We start from the raw sequence: 13,169 nt of genomic DNA, 5'->3' as shown, positions 1-13,169 counted from the left end.
GTAACTGCAAGTCCAACAGGGTCTGATATCATATAATATATTTCTATACATAACTAACTGATTTACCATGATTCTGAGTACTGAATTAATCATGATGCTGCATAACGTACTGAAGTCTGAATAATCATAACATGGAACTGCATATTCGTAATACTAGAATTCATATAATCATGGTACTAAAATATCGTAAAATCATGGTACTGAAATCCATAAAATCATGATACTGAAATTGGTATAGCCATAATACTGAAATTCATAAAATCATGAAACTAGATTTAGAAAACATATCCCCGTACCACATATACGTTTCACAAGCCACACCCTACTAAAATACATAATTTTCGTAAATAAATAAACTGTATAATATTTAGAAATTTCCTAGCATAGCATATTTCCCTTACCTTATCTCTGAAAAGCCCCTACTGTACTCTAGCCTGATACCCGCAGGGCCTCCTACAAAACGCTCTGAAACCAATATTTGCCAGAACTAAACATTAGTATTTTTTTGTCTGTATCGCTTCCTATAACTACCACAAGGCCAAAAGGAGACTAAAAGGCCTTACCCTAAATTTGGGATGATTTCCAACTCTGATTTCCCGACGATACACTCCTGTAGATGCGTAGAGAACTCTGCCAGGAGCATCGTGGTAGCTTCGGATCGTCGATCCGGCGACTGGTGGGGCCGAAAATGAAGAAAGAAGGGAGAGAGAGTCGTAGGAGAGAGAGAGGAGAGAGAGAGAGAGAGCGGCGAGAGAATGACAAAAATCCTGGGTTTTCACTATTTATAAGGCTAGGTTCGTTGACGAGACCCTGTGTTCGTAGACGAGCCCTTCACAAAATTCATCAACGAGGCCCTGTGTTCGTCGACGAAATTTAGAGCAGCTCGAACCGCCTCTCGGTATTTTCTCATCGACGAGGCCCTGTGTTCATTGACGAAATCATTAAGGCCTTTGTCGACGAAACCCTGTGTTCGTCGACGAAGCTAGCAATTTCCCTGAAATTATAATTATTTAATATTATCTCCTAAAATGCAATGTCGTCGACGAAGTCTATGGCCTCCTTCTGTTTCTGGTTCTATTTTCTCTCCCTCTTATTATTAAAATGCTATTATTCTTCGGGTCACTACAGCTGTAATGGCTAGAAAACAGCTAGTTTTATTTGGAAGTTGCTCCCAACGGCTAGTTAACGGCTATAAAGGCTTCTTGGCTGTAAAAACAAGTCCATAGACTTTTTTAGCATGTTTTGATGATTTATACAAACATTTAGTGAAAAATACTCTTGAATCCAAAACTTAGGCACTTTGCATTGTAGTTATTCATTCACAAGTGCTCAAACTCTTTTGTTCTCTAATCTTGGTTGAATCATTCCTTGAGAGAGTAGTGTGAGGTTTGGTTTGTAATTCATATCAGCTCATTTGTGGAGCATCTTTTGTATTTCCAACACCTTGTAAAAGGTTCTTTGTGAACCATTGTTGGTGAAGGTTCTTTGTGAACCGAAGTGAAGGCTCTTTATGAGCGTGTAGGGATTTTGTTCCTGAGTGTAGGGTTGTGTACCGGAGCTGTAAGGCTTGCTTCGTTGGGGAAGGAGTGTTGATAGTGGATTAAGGAATCCTTAGCGTGGTACTATGGCGTGGATGTAGGCTTGGTGCCAAACCACGTTAAAACCTGGTGTTAGCTTTTATTTCCCTAATCTTTTTTATTTGTCTTGTGCTTGATTTATATGTGCTTATATTGTGATATAATTGCTTACCATCTTGCCAAGACTATTGTTTTGTAGAGAAATACATATTCTGCAAAAAAGAGCCATTCACTCCCCCTCTGACTCTATATTGCATATTCGCTGTGGGGCACATGTATATACTCCTGGGCTGGGATATCTAACAATGAGAGTTCAAAAAGTGAAGGGCTCATGGTGAAGGGTAATCAGGATCGTGGGAGAGGCAAGTCCTTGAGCAGATCGAGTCCTGGAGCAGATCGAGTGGTAATAAAACTCAGTCGCAATATAGGAGGAGGAAGGATGTTCGCTATTTTAAGTGTGGAAAAATTGGGCACATAAAATTGAAGTGTCCGGAGTTGAGGGAAGGGGAATGAAGAAACTCAAAAGGGTTCATCAAAATTTGTGAATGTAGTGAAAGAAGGAGATTTAGGGAGCAGAGATTTTTGATATGCTTTCTGTTTCATTGGGTTTAGAATGCCTAATGAATTCTTAGATCATAGATTCGGGATGTTCTTTTCACATGATGCCTAACAAAGCCTGGTTCGCCACTTACAGATTGGTGAGTTTTGGTTCCATTCTAATGGGAAACAATGTTGTCTACAAAGTTATCATAATGGGGGATATCAGAATCAAGATGTATGATGATGTGGGAAGGACATTATGTGGTGTAAGGTATGTACCTAATCTATGGAAGAAGGTGATTTCATTGGGCACCCGTTACAATTTTGAAAGTGGGACAATGAAGGTAGCGTCTTGATGAGGATGAAAGAACAGAGGTTAGCAGGGAATCTTTATGCACTCCTGGGTAACATAGTTGTAGGTGGAGCTGCAGTTGAAAGTTCTGAGTCAGATAATACCATTTTGTGTAAAACAACCACACACAAAATGGAGGGCATTCTTAACTACATTGTTTTGGATGTTTGGGGACTGATGAGGTTAGCATCGTGAGTTGGACATGGGTACTTAGTGAGTTTATCACAAAAGGTCTGGCGGTACTTCATGCGGACAAGTTGGAGATGTTTTCCAGGTTTAATTTGTGTCTGAGGTGAAAAACCAGACCGGGAGAAAGTTCCTCAAGTTAGACATTGGAGTTGAGTACGTTAGTGTTCAAGGAGTTTTGTGAACATGACAGGTTGTATGTAGGGCTTGCAAGGAACTTATTGGTAAAGTCAGCGAGTATGGCGTGTTTTTCGATGAATCAATAGTCAGAGATATCACTAGATGTGAGAGTTGCAGAAGAAGTTTGGAAAGGTATGTGGTAGACTTCTCTGGTTCGAGAGAGTTTGAAGGTCCAGCCATGCACGTTTCTAGTGAGGTGGGATCTAAGCTTGGTGCAATGTGTGTATGGTACATATTTCTGGGATATAAGAAATATGGGTTCAAGTTCTGTGATCCAATGGAAAACAGGGTCGTGGTCTGTAGAGACATGGCTTTTGATGTTAAAGCTATAGTGTAGCGTACTCAGGTAGATGAAGAGATATGGGTACCAGAAAGTTGCAGCAGCAATGAGCATGTTGTGCTAATGGAGTTGAAGACTCAGGGCAAAAGTGTAGAGAGCTCTAGCTCAAGAGACCAATAGTATCATAGTATAAACTGGAGTAGAAAGGACATTGTGATGCAGATGGAGTTACAGAATCAGGGCAAATATGCCATTTTTTTTTATCAAAGAGTAAATGTATTGATCAAATTGTATGTACAACTACACTAGGCATCCCCAGGCCAAGAGGAACAAGGTTCCATACATAGTCATATATCAAAACCTGGGCATTCCCAGGGGCCAACTAAGCCAATTCCATAACTTAACCACTAAACCCATATATTTTATCTACTACATCAGTTAGGATTATTAAATAACATACAATTCAAATTTATCATAAATAGCCGTATAAGTGTATCTTTGAATCACTTTAATAAGCTCTGAAGGGGAGATGACATGGTTCTCAAATCTACCCCTGTTCCTGAAGTGCCATATAAAGTATATAGTAGCTGCCAATGCAATTTTCTTCCCTGCCGAGTACATTCCTCTACCTTTAGCTTCTTTATGCAACCATTTAACTGCTGCTTTAATGGTTGTCATGTGTCTTCTTAATCCCAGCCACCTTCTAATCCTATTCCAAACTTCAGCTGAGAATTTACATATGAAAAAAATATGCTCAAGAGTTTCAGAATCTGCCTTGCAGTATACACATCTTTGGTCTATTCCTTCCCCCACCACTCTATCACAAGTAGGGAGTTTCCCCTTCAAGCCTAGCCAAAGACAGAAAGCATGCTTTGGGAGAGTTCTACTGTACCATACCTCTTTAACCCACGTCAGTTTTTTGCTTTTATTCCTCCAAAATTTGTAGCTTTATTGTGATATATTTTCCCTCCCATTCATCATTTCAATAGCATCTTCCACTCCTCCACATCTCTCCACTAATTGATCTCTAATAACAATTAGTTTTTTGAATAAGGGAGAGTCTTCCTTCTATGCTGTAACTTCCCTCATATTAGATTCATTTAGATAAATCTAGTGGATCCACTTTGACCATAAAGTATCCTTTTTGGAGTGAATGTTCCATAGAGTTTTACTCAACAAAGCCTTATTCCATATGTTTAAATCAAACACTCCCAATCCCCCCTTATATTTTGGAAGACAGATCTCATGCCAAGCCACTAAAGGCTTCTTCCTGCCTCCCTATAGAAATATCTTGCACAATTTGACAATCTAGTTTAATACATCCAGTGGGATAGGGAATATAGCAAGCCAAAAGCATTCTACCCCTTGTATGATTTGTTGGCCTAGTTAGGCTTATAAACTCTTGATTTTGATGATAACAAAGTAAAGTTATTTAATGAATTTTCAAGTGATATTATTTTAGGCAAAGATGACTTGCTCAAATTTCACATGAAAGCTTACAAAGATTAAGGAACAAGGAAAGTCTCACGTAAATACCAGAGATCCATAATGAAAGCTCATAGAAGTCTGAGAGATTGAAGAACATCATTGAAAGGACTCAAATCAAAGAAAGTGTCAAATCAGCTTAGGACAAAGTCTTTATAAGTACTTCAAGTTGGTTCAAGTATGAATTTTCATTTTGAAACTCATTAGGCAAAAACACTTAGAAATATGAAGTTTTTAAAATCTTGGAACATGTTTTTCAAAAGTTAAAACAAGTTAAAATACCAAGGTTAATTAAACAAAAGAGAGAGAAATCAAAAAATCTTGGATTATTGGTTTGGAATTCTTGGGCATCACTCTAAAATCAAGGTAAGTAAGTTATTTTAGGGTTTTATGGGTCATTTGAAGTAATTGGAACCTAGGAAGTGCCAAATGAGAATTATTCTAGGAGTTGAATTGATTGATCTGGGAAAAATGTGAATTTCAGGGGTTTTGAGTTTTGGACACCGTGGGCGTAGGATTTGGGTTTTTATGGGCCTCTTAGTAAGTTAGGTAAGGGGAATAAATTATAACAGTATTTTGAGAACTACTAGTTGAATTAATACGTGAAAATGAGAATATGATAGTTTGCCTGAAATTATTATAATACAATTATCAGATAAATTGTGCGGCATATGAGTAATACTGAATTGTGATGTTTTGGAATATGAAATATGAATATAGAAATGTTTTCTATGATAAATGAGGAAATGTGAGAAAATGATATGTTTTATTGAGAAATGTTAAAATACACGAAATGAGATATATACTATTATGATAATGGAACGTGTATTGAAAAGATGAGAAAGAAATAGAAAATGATGAGAATATTGAAATGTGATATATACCATTAGAAGATGAGATATGGATACTGAAATGTGAATATTGCAATGAGAATTCTGCAATGTGAATACTGAAATGTGAACATGAAAATGTGAATACTGCAATGTGAATGTTGAAATGTGAATATTGGAATTGTGAATATGGAAATGTGAAAATTGAAATGAGAATACTGCGATGTGAATACTGCAACGTGAATACGAAATGTGAATGATGAAATGTGGAAACTAGAACCTTGATGGACGGTTGTTGATAAAGAGCACAGTACCATTGCTAGTGAGGTGTTAGTGCAACCAAATAGACTCGTAGAGAGTGTGACGTGACAATCGATTGAGCCATAGGAGAGATGTTGACTGCCTTTGGGTCTAGACCAGGCTGCGGTAGGCCAATTGTACTATAGACGGACAGGTAGATTTCTTATTTTGATCTAACCATGTTGGCTAACTGTGGTTTAGATCCAGCCTTCGGACCGCACAACCTTAACCATGGGGGGAAGCATGATGTGGAAAATATCCTCAGGGTAGCCATGAGTGACAGACGACACATGGATAGGTTACAGTGGACATTCATGAGCTAGATGTGAAATGGAAATGAGAAATAAAAGAGTGTGAGTTTAAGAACAAAATAATTAGGGCGAAGTGAAACTCTCCGCCTGAGAGCTTACTGAGTAAGGTGAGTGCCTTTATAAGTATTAGTTGCAATCTTACCCAAGTTAATCGGCCAAGGTTACAAACGATATCAAAGTAGAGAGGAGCTACATATATGGGCGTGTAATCCCCCTTATCATCAGGAACTTTCGCTGATAAATATGGGTTGCATGTGAATGAGTTGAAAAATGGAATTAAAGCTTATAAAAGCTTGTGTTTTATATCTATATGATTATGAGTATAATTGGTATATTTTTCTTAGATGGTATTATCACTGAAATGAGTATGTTATGATATAACGAAACTCATACTGCCACACGTTGTAGATAATTTATTCCATCTTACCGAGATGTGTCTCACCCAAATATCTAAATATTTCAGGAAATCGTGATAGACTAGGAGATAGCGCTCCGAGATAGAGGGGTGCTGGTACCCTAATAGACAAGGTGAGTGTTTTGAGCTAGGGATGTATGATTCCCCTAGAGTTTTTGGTTGATTTTTGGAGATGTGTTGGACATGTATATATATGGATAATTAGAACTCTGGTCATTTATATTCTGAATGGTTTATAAATATTGACTTCTGCTGTTAGGGATGTTTATATGACTGTGTACCCAACACCCACTTCGGGTCGGGTTATGTTTAAATGGTATTAGGGTTTTTGATGTGGCCGATGTTTGATTAATATTTATTTTTTATTGAAAAAATTGGTATGAAAATCGGGGCATCACAGTTTGGTATGAGAGCCTAGGTTGCTAGGTTTTGTAGACTTTAGTAAACAGCGAAATACAATACTAGAGTATAGGAATGGATTATGAGGAGGATAAGAGATGGGTAGATTGATGTATGAGTCAGTTATTGTTAGAGGATGAGATTGGAATTTTGGGTTCTATCTTGCGACCTAGAGGCAGGAGTTCTGTGGTTGTTTCTGTGTTTTTCCTAGGGAGACGACTTCTGGAAAACCATGGTAAACTATTGCCGGTTCTTGTTTCTGAGTGGTAGGACTGAATCTTAAATTGGGATTGAGGATATTGGAGATGGATGATTGTAAAGGAATATTCTATGAGTTTAGGTTGTTGAGTATATTAGTGATGTTGGGATGATAGAGTTCTAAGACTATTTTATATTATTTTCAGGATGAATCCAAGGAGTAGTAGTGCACATGCTGGAGGTGATGATGCAGGGCCTTCCAGTATAGGTGGTGGAGACCCTGATGTAGTGTTACGTAGCGTCACCCAACAGGTGATGGCAAAGATGGCAAGAGGTTCAAGAGAGTGGAGCTGCACGATTGAGCAGTTCACGCACATGAGACCTCCATCGTTCTCTGGAGGGGCTTACCCACTAGTAGCTGAAAATTGGGTTTAGGATATAGAGGATACGTTGGCAATTCTTTTGTGTACATATGAGCATAAGGTACTGTTTGTAATGTTTAAGTTGACTAGGGAAGCTAAACGTTGGTGGAGATCTGTGAGATTGTTGGAGGAGCAGAGAGCTGAGCCTGTAGTGGTGACCTGGAGCCGCTTTAGGGAATTATTTTTTGAGTTGTACTTTCCTGCTACTGTTAGAAGCGTGAAGGCAGTGGAGTTTTTGCACTTGACGCAAGGGCATATGACGGTACAGCGGTATGCAATTAGATTTATCAAGTTGTCCTGGTTTGCCCTGTATTTTGTGCCAGACGAGGAAAAGAAGGCAAGGAAATTCGAGGAGGACTTGAGACAGAGTTTTTTCAAGCAGATTGTAGGCTTTCGGGTCCAGACTTTTTCAGAGATAGTGGATAAAGTTGTAGTGATTGAGAGTGGCCTATAAAGAGGCGCTGCAGCATAGGGTCAGAGAAAGAGGCCCACGCCTCCAGTTTTTTAGGCAAGGTCTAGCCAGGGGCCATGTAGGAGGTAGGATAACAAAGGAAAACGAAGACAGGGGATGGGAGATTGAGCGGTACATGATAGAATGATGCCCCCTCTCTGTTCTATACAGAAAACACCCGAGAGAGTGTTGGGTCAGTGGGATGGTATGTTACCAATGCCATCAGACTGGTCATATGGCGAGGGATTGCCAAGCACCGCCAGTTATTGCACATGCTCCTAAACCATACCAAGGAGGTCACCAAGCACCTCAACGCGGACAATAGAGGAATACCACCCTAACATGAGTCTATGTGCTGACATTGGGAGATGCTGAGGCGACAAGAGATGTTGTGACAGGTACTATTTCAATACTGTCATATAAAGCTACTGCCTTGTTTGATTCAGGGGTGACTTTTTCTTTTATCGCCCGGGAATTTGTTAAATTATGTGGGATAGAAACTCAGCAATTAATTAGACATTAGTTTGTCCATTTCTACACCTACTGAGGTAGTAGTGTTGTGTAGGAAGGTACTCAAGAACTGTCCAGTTTGTATTCAGGGGAGGTCTTTACCAATTAATTTGGTGGTTTTAGAGATGCATGAGTTCATGTTCTTTGTAAAACTATATACATTTATTTATATAATTGTGAAAGCTTCCCTGGATAGATAACTGTAATAAAAAATTAACCCCGCATGATCGGGTTATGCGGTCCGTGGGCTGAACTTAAACCATGGTTGGCCTACCAGGTTAAGTCAAACTGTAATATGTCCGTAGTATGATTGGCTAGCTCAACTTTGTCCAGACTGCCAGAGAGCTACTATACTCTTCACTGAGGCACAATCGACTGTCAACACCACACTCTATCTGAGATGTGTGGTTGCACTATCTATACTGTGTTAGCTAAATTATCGTGCTCTGTACTATGCTCTGGTCCATCAGGTTTCTGATACTATATAATACTATTTCTATATATTACTATTTTACCATGATTCTGTATAAACTGTAACACCATGATTCTCTAATATTTGTAAATCATAACTTTCTAATAATTGTATATCATGGTTCTGTAATAACTGTAAATCATGGTTCTGCACAAACTATAATATCATGGTTCGATAACAGTTGTATAAAATTCTATATTAAATCTCTATACTATATTTGATATTTCTCATGCCACACAATTTAAATGAAACTCTTATACTATAATCTGTATGGGAAAAATTGTATTTTATTGCTATTTAAAAATAATATATATCATTTGTAAAACTTTCCTGTATCCCAAAATTTCTGCATTTTCACAAACATATAACAAATGTAAAATTCAAATCCCATACTCTAGATTTTATATTCTGTAATATCCAATAAATCAAATGCTAAAATCCCATAAACACATGTTATAATTTAATTGATAAAATTCCCAAAATTAACTGACTTAACTTATTTCCCTTACCTAATTATTGAGAAGTTTGCTAAAAAAAACTCTATACCCATGCTCGCGATGTTTGGAACTCAAAAACCCTAAAATCATGTAATCCCAGAATAATATCACATTCACATTTTTCCCGGACTCACATACTCCATTTTATTAATGAAACTCCAAACAATTAAATATTTATCACCCTTACCTCATTCCTTGAGGAAATGCCCGCAAGAGCCCTAAACCTGTGCTTGCGGCGTTCGCACCAAAACCTTGTAATCCACAAACCCCAATTTATTAACTCAATCCCAGAATGCATACCACTCTAATATTCCTAGGTTCACATAATCCCAATAACTATTTAAACTTAAAAATAACTCTCTTACCTCAATTTTGGAGTGGTGCTGGGATCCTCCAAATATAATTCTGCCCCGGTTAAAATAACGAGGATTGCCTCTAGGCCTTAGATATAGAGTTTGATCGTCGATCTAGGGTGTTTGGAGTGAGAAAATGAGAAGAGAGAGAGAGAGAGAGAGAGAGAGAGAGAGAGAGAGAGAGAGAGAGAGAGAGAGAGAGAGAGAGAGAGAGAGAAGGGAGAGGGTTTTGAATTTTTACAAGAAACATGACATGTTGCTCTTATATAGTATTCTGTCCCTGGCAAAAATCGTTGACGGTTTTCTTGGGCTCAGCCATCGACGGTTTTCTTGGGCTCTCCTAAAACTGTTGACAGTTTGGCCCTCATCAAACCATTTTCCTCTTTTCTTCTTTTTTTATTATCATTTCTATTTTCCGGGTCTCTATAGCTTCGGTAGGCAACAGTATGGTCTGTCAGTTGTGAGATTCATGGATGCATACTATACATGGGACTTAGATAACTAGAGGTCTGCAACATGGTATGTTGTGAGAAGACCTGATTGTTGGAAGTTCAGGGTAGAGTCTTAGGTTGCACTTTCAACAACTGAGTTAGAGTACTTGGCAGTGGCTGAGGCTGCCAGGGTAGTATTGTGTTTTAAAAGATCGTTCAAAGTAGTCTGCAATAGGAACAACTCTTGGCATCAAACCATCGACAGTTTGGCTAAAACCGTCAATGGCTTCATCCGGTGTAAGTCATGATTTTTTGAATTGGTGATCAATAGATTGGGAGATTTCGAAGGATTTTCCTTCGGGAATTGCTACAGGAGTGTTTTAGTTATAGTATAACATAATGTATGTGTAGGGTTAGTATTTAATCAATATTTTGTAACCCTTGATAATAAGCTTGATGTAAGCTTCACATGTGATAGTGAAAAATAGTCACTTGCTCCCGTGGACGTAGGCAAATTGTTGAACCACGTAAATTCTTGTGTTTTTTTTATTTTGTTTGCTTTCCTTTATTCAGTATGTTTGATTGTTAATTTCCATGTTGTTCATCATTGAGTGCTTGCATTACTTGTTTTGAATTGATTTGAATTTATGAGGTTTTTCGTTGCACATTCGCATTAGCAATTGGTATCAGAGCGCCAAATTTTAACAATGAACGAGTGTGATAAGTCAATAATTTAATTTCTATACTAATACTTACCATGATAGATAGTTGTTAGTGTGGTAGAAAATTTAAATTATTTTTAAAGCCTCAAATTGGCAACGAAACAAAATAAAAATAGATTATCGTTTGATTCGGTAGAATAGTTATTCTTAAAATAAGATAAAATATAGTTTAAATCTTAAAAATAAAAAGAATAATTATTCTTTATATGTTTCTAATTATTTCATCCAAGGTGTAATGTCAAAGAAATAAACATTTTCATGGTAAAATTTTGAAATAATTATTTCTCATGTATAACTTATTATGAACTCATAAAAGTTTCACATTATTATTTATTTTATACTAATAATATAATTTCTTGTAAAATTAATTATACCTAATTTATTAAAATTAATTTATTTTTGGAAATAAGTATTTTGCCAACCAAAGATAGCTTAGGGTTTGTTTGGTATCGTTGTTGTTTTCTGTTTTCTATTTGTGTTTCTCTACAGTGAAGAAACATATTATAAAAATGCATTTTTTTATGTTGTTAGTTTCTCTACAGTGAAGAAACATATTATAAAAATGCATTTTGTTTTCGTTGCCAGTTTTCAACTATTTGTTAAAAAGCTAAAAACTAGATTTTATGGTTTTTAGTTACTTTGGCAATTTGTTGTTAAAAATTTTAATATCTAGAAATCGATTTTTTTGGATTAAATTATTTATTTAATATACTTTTACCAAAATTAAATGATCATATGAAAAAAAATATAATTAAAATTGTTGTAGCCAAAAATTGAACGACCTTCACGATCCCTGATCACGACCACCTGAAAAGAGATAAATAAGCAAGACTTGAAGAACCCGGGGTGTACTCCGGGGGATCGCTCCGATGCCTAAGTCAGAGATTGACTTTAGAGGTTTTTTATGCAACAGTAAAGTAGAGTTTAGAATGAGATACTTTAACCTCTTCTCTGAATCCCCATTTATAGTGATGGAGTTTGACCCAAGGGTGATGTGCCATTTATTAGCGAATTATGGCGCAAACGTGAATCGCTCCAGTTGTTATAACGTTGGCGTAGATTGCTCTAGTCATCATGGAGCTGGCGTCAATTGCTCTGCCTGAGCAGTTGACTTAGGTGGTAATTGCCCTCATCAATGCTGGACTCTAGTCTCCTTTGGATTTATGGTAAGTGATATATTTGAGGTATATCAAAAATAAAATATACATAAATTTCAAAAAATAGTAATAAAGCCAATTACAAAATACTTTTGTTATTTTTTCAATTATCATATCCAATAAAATTCTTATTATAAAGTAAAATTTGAAAATAGAACAATTAATTAAAATCATTATAATAACTTTTATTTTTATTATTGTAATTTTTAAATGCATATTATTTTTAATTTTATTATTTTAATCATATTTTTATAATTATATTTGATTTAAATATGAAAATGTGCATTATTAATTAAGTTTTTAGTTTGTATTAATTTTATAAGTATTAATGAAATAAATTGATGATTTTTAAATTTTAGCGACGACTTTTGATTTTGATTTTAATAATTTTTGATAATGATTCATATAATTTAAGTGAGTCTTGGGGGGTTGGGGGGAGCGTTGTGAATCCAAAGGAGTAGCAATAAATGAAGGGAAGGATGGAATTGCTGAGTGTTTGTGGCCACATGCAAATCCAAACAGGAATTAATTAATTAATTAAAACTAATAATATCATTTTTAATATATATATTTTTATTTAATATATGTATATATATTTATATGGTGAGAGCTCTATTTATCGCCCAACCCCTGCCTACTGCCCTATGGAAATATTCATTGTGGTTTTGACTTCTTTAAGCATTTATTAATCAAAAAATCACTAGTCCATTTAAAATAAAATAAATTTTTAGTAATATAAATTTATAATAATTTATTTTTTAATTTTTTAATTATTACTTATTCATATTCAAAGCCTTAGAAAAGTTAGTTGATGATAATGTTTGGTTTTATTCATTACATTTTCATATAATAATTTATAAATATTGAAGTTATTTAGAATTACATCCCATATCTATTTTCTTTTTAAATTTTCAATCTCGCATTCTGAATTCCAATTTAGTAACAATATATAAGACCTTTTTGAGATTTCAAAATTTTTGCAAATTTTTTCTTAGATTTCAAAATTTTGACAAATGCTTAATATTTAATACAATTATACCTCCTAAAAAATTTGTCTTTTCACAAAATTTAAGAGATTTATATCTTTTTAATAACATTTAG

General features: G+C 35.8%; 1 protein-coding gene across 1 annotated transcript in view; it reads left to right on the top strand.

Moving 5' to 3' along the window:
• LOC131155035 (uncharacterized) overlaps positions 1-13,169 on the top strand; it is a 389,116-nt gene that overhangs the window by 206,116 nt on the left and 169,831 nt on the right. The window lies entirely within an intron of this gene.

The sequence above is a fragment of the Malania oleifera genome, chromosome 5 (genome assembly GCF_029873635.1).
Source record: "Malania oleifera isolate guangnan ecotype guangnan chromosome 5, ASM2987363v1, whole genome shotgun sequence".
In the NCBI taxonomy this organism is placed as follows: Eukaryota; Viridiplantae; Streptophyta; class Magnoliopsida; order Santalales; family Ximeniaceae; genus Malania; species Malania oleifera.
This window is presented reverse-complemented; position numbering and strand designations above follow the sequence as displayed.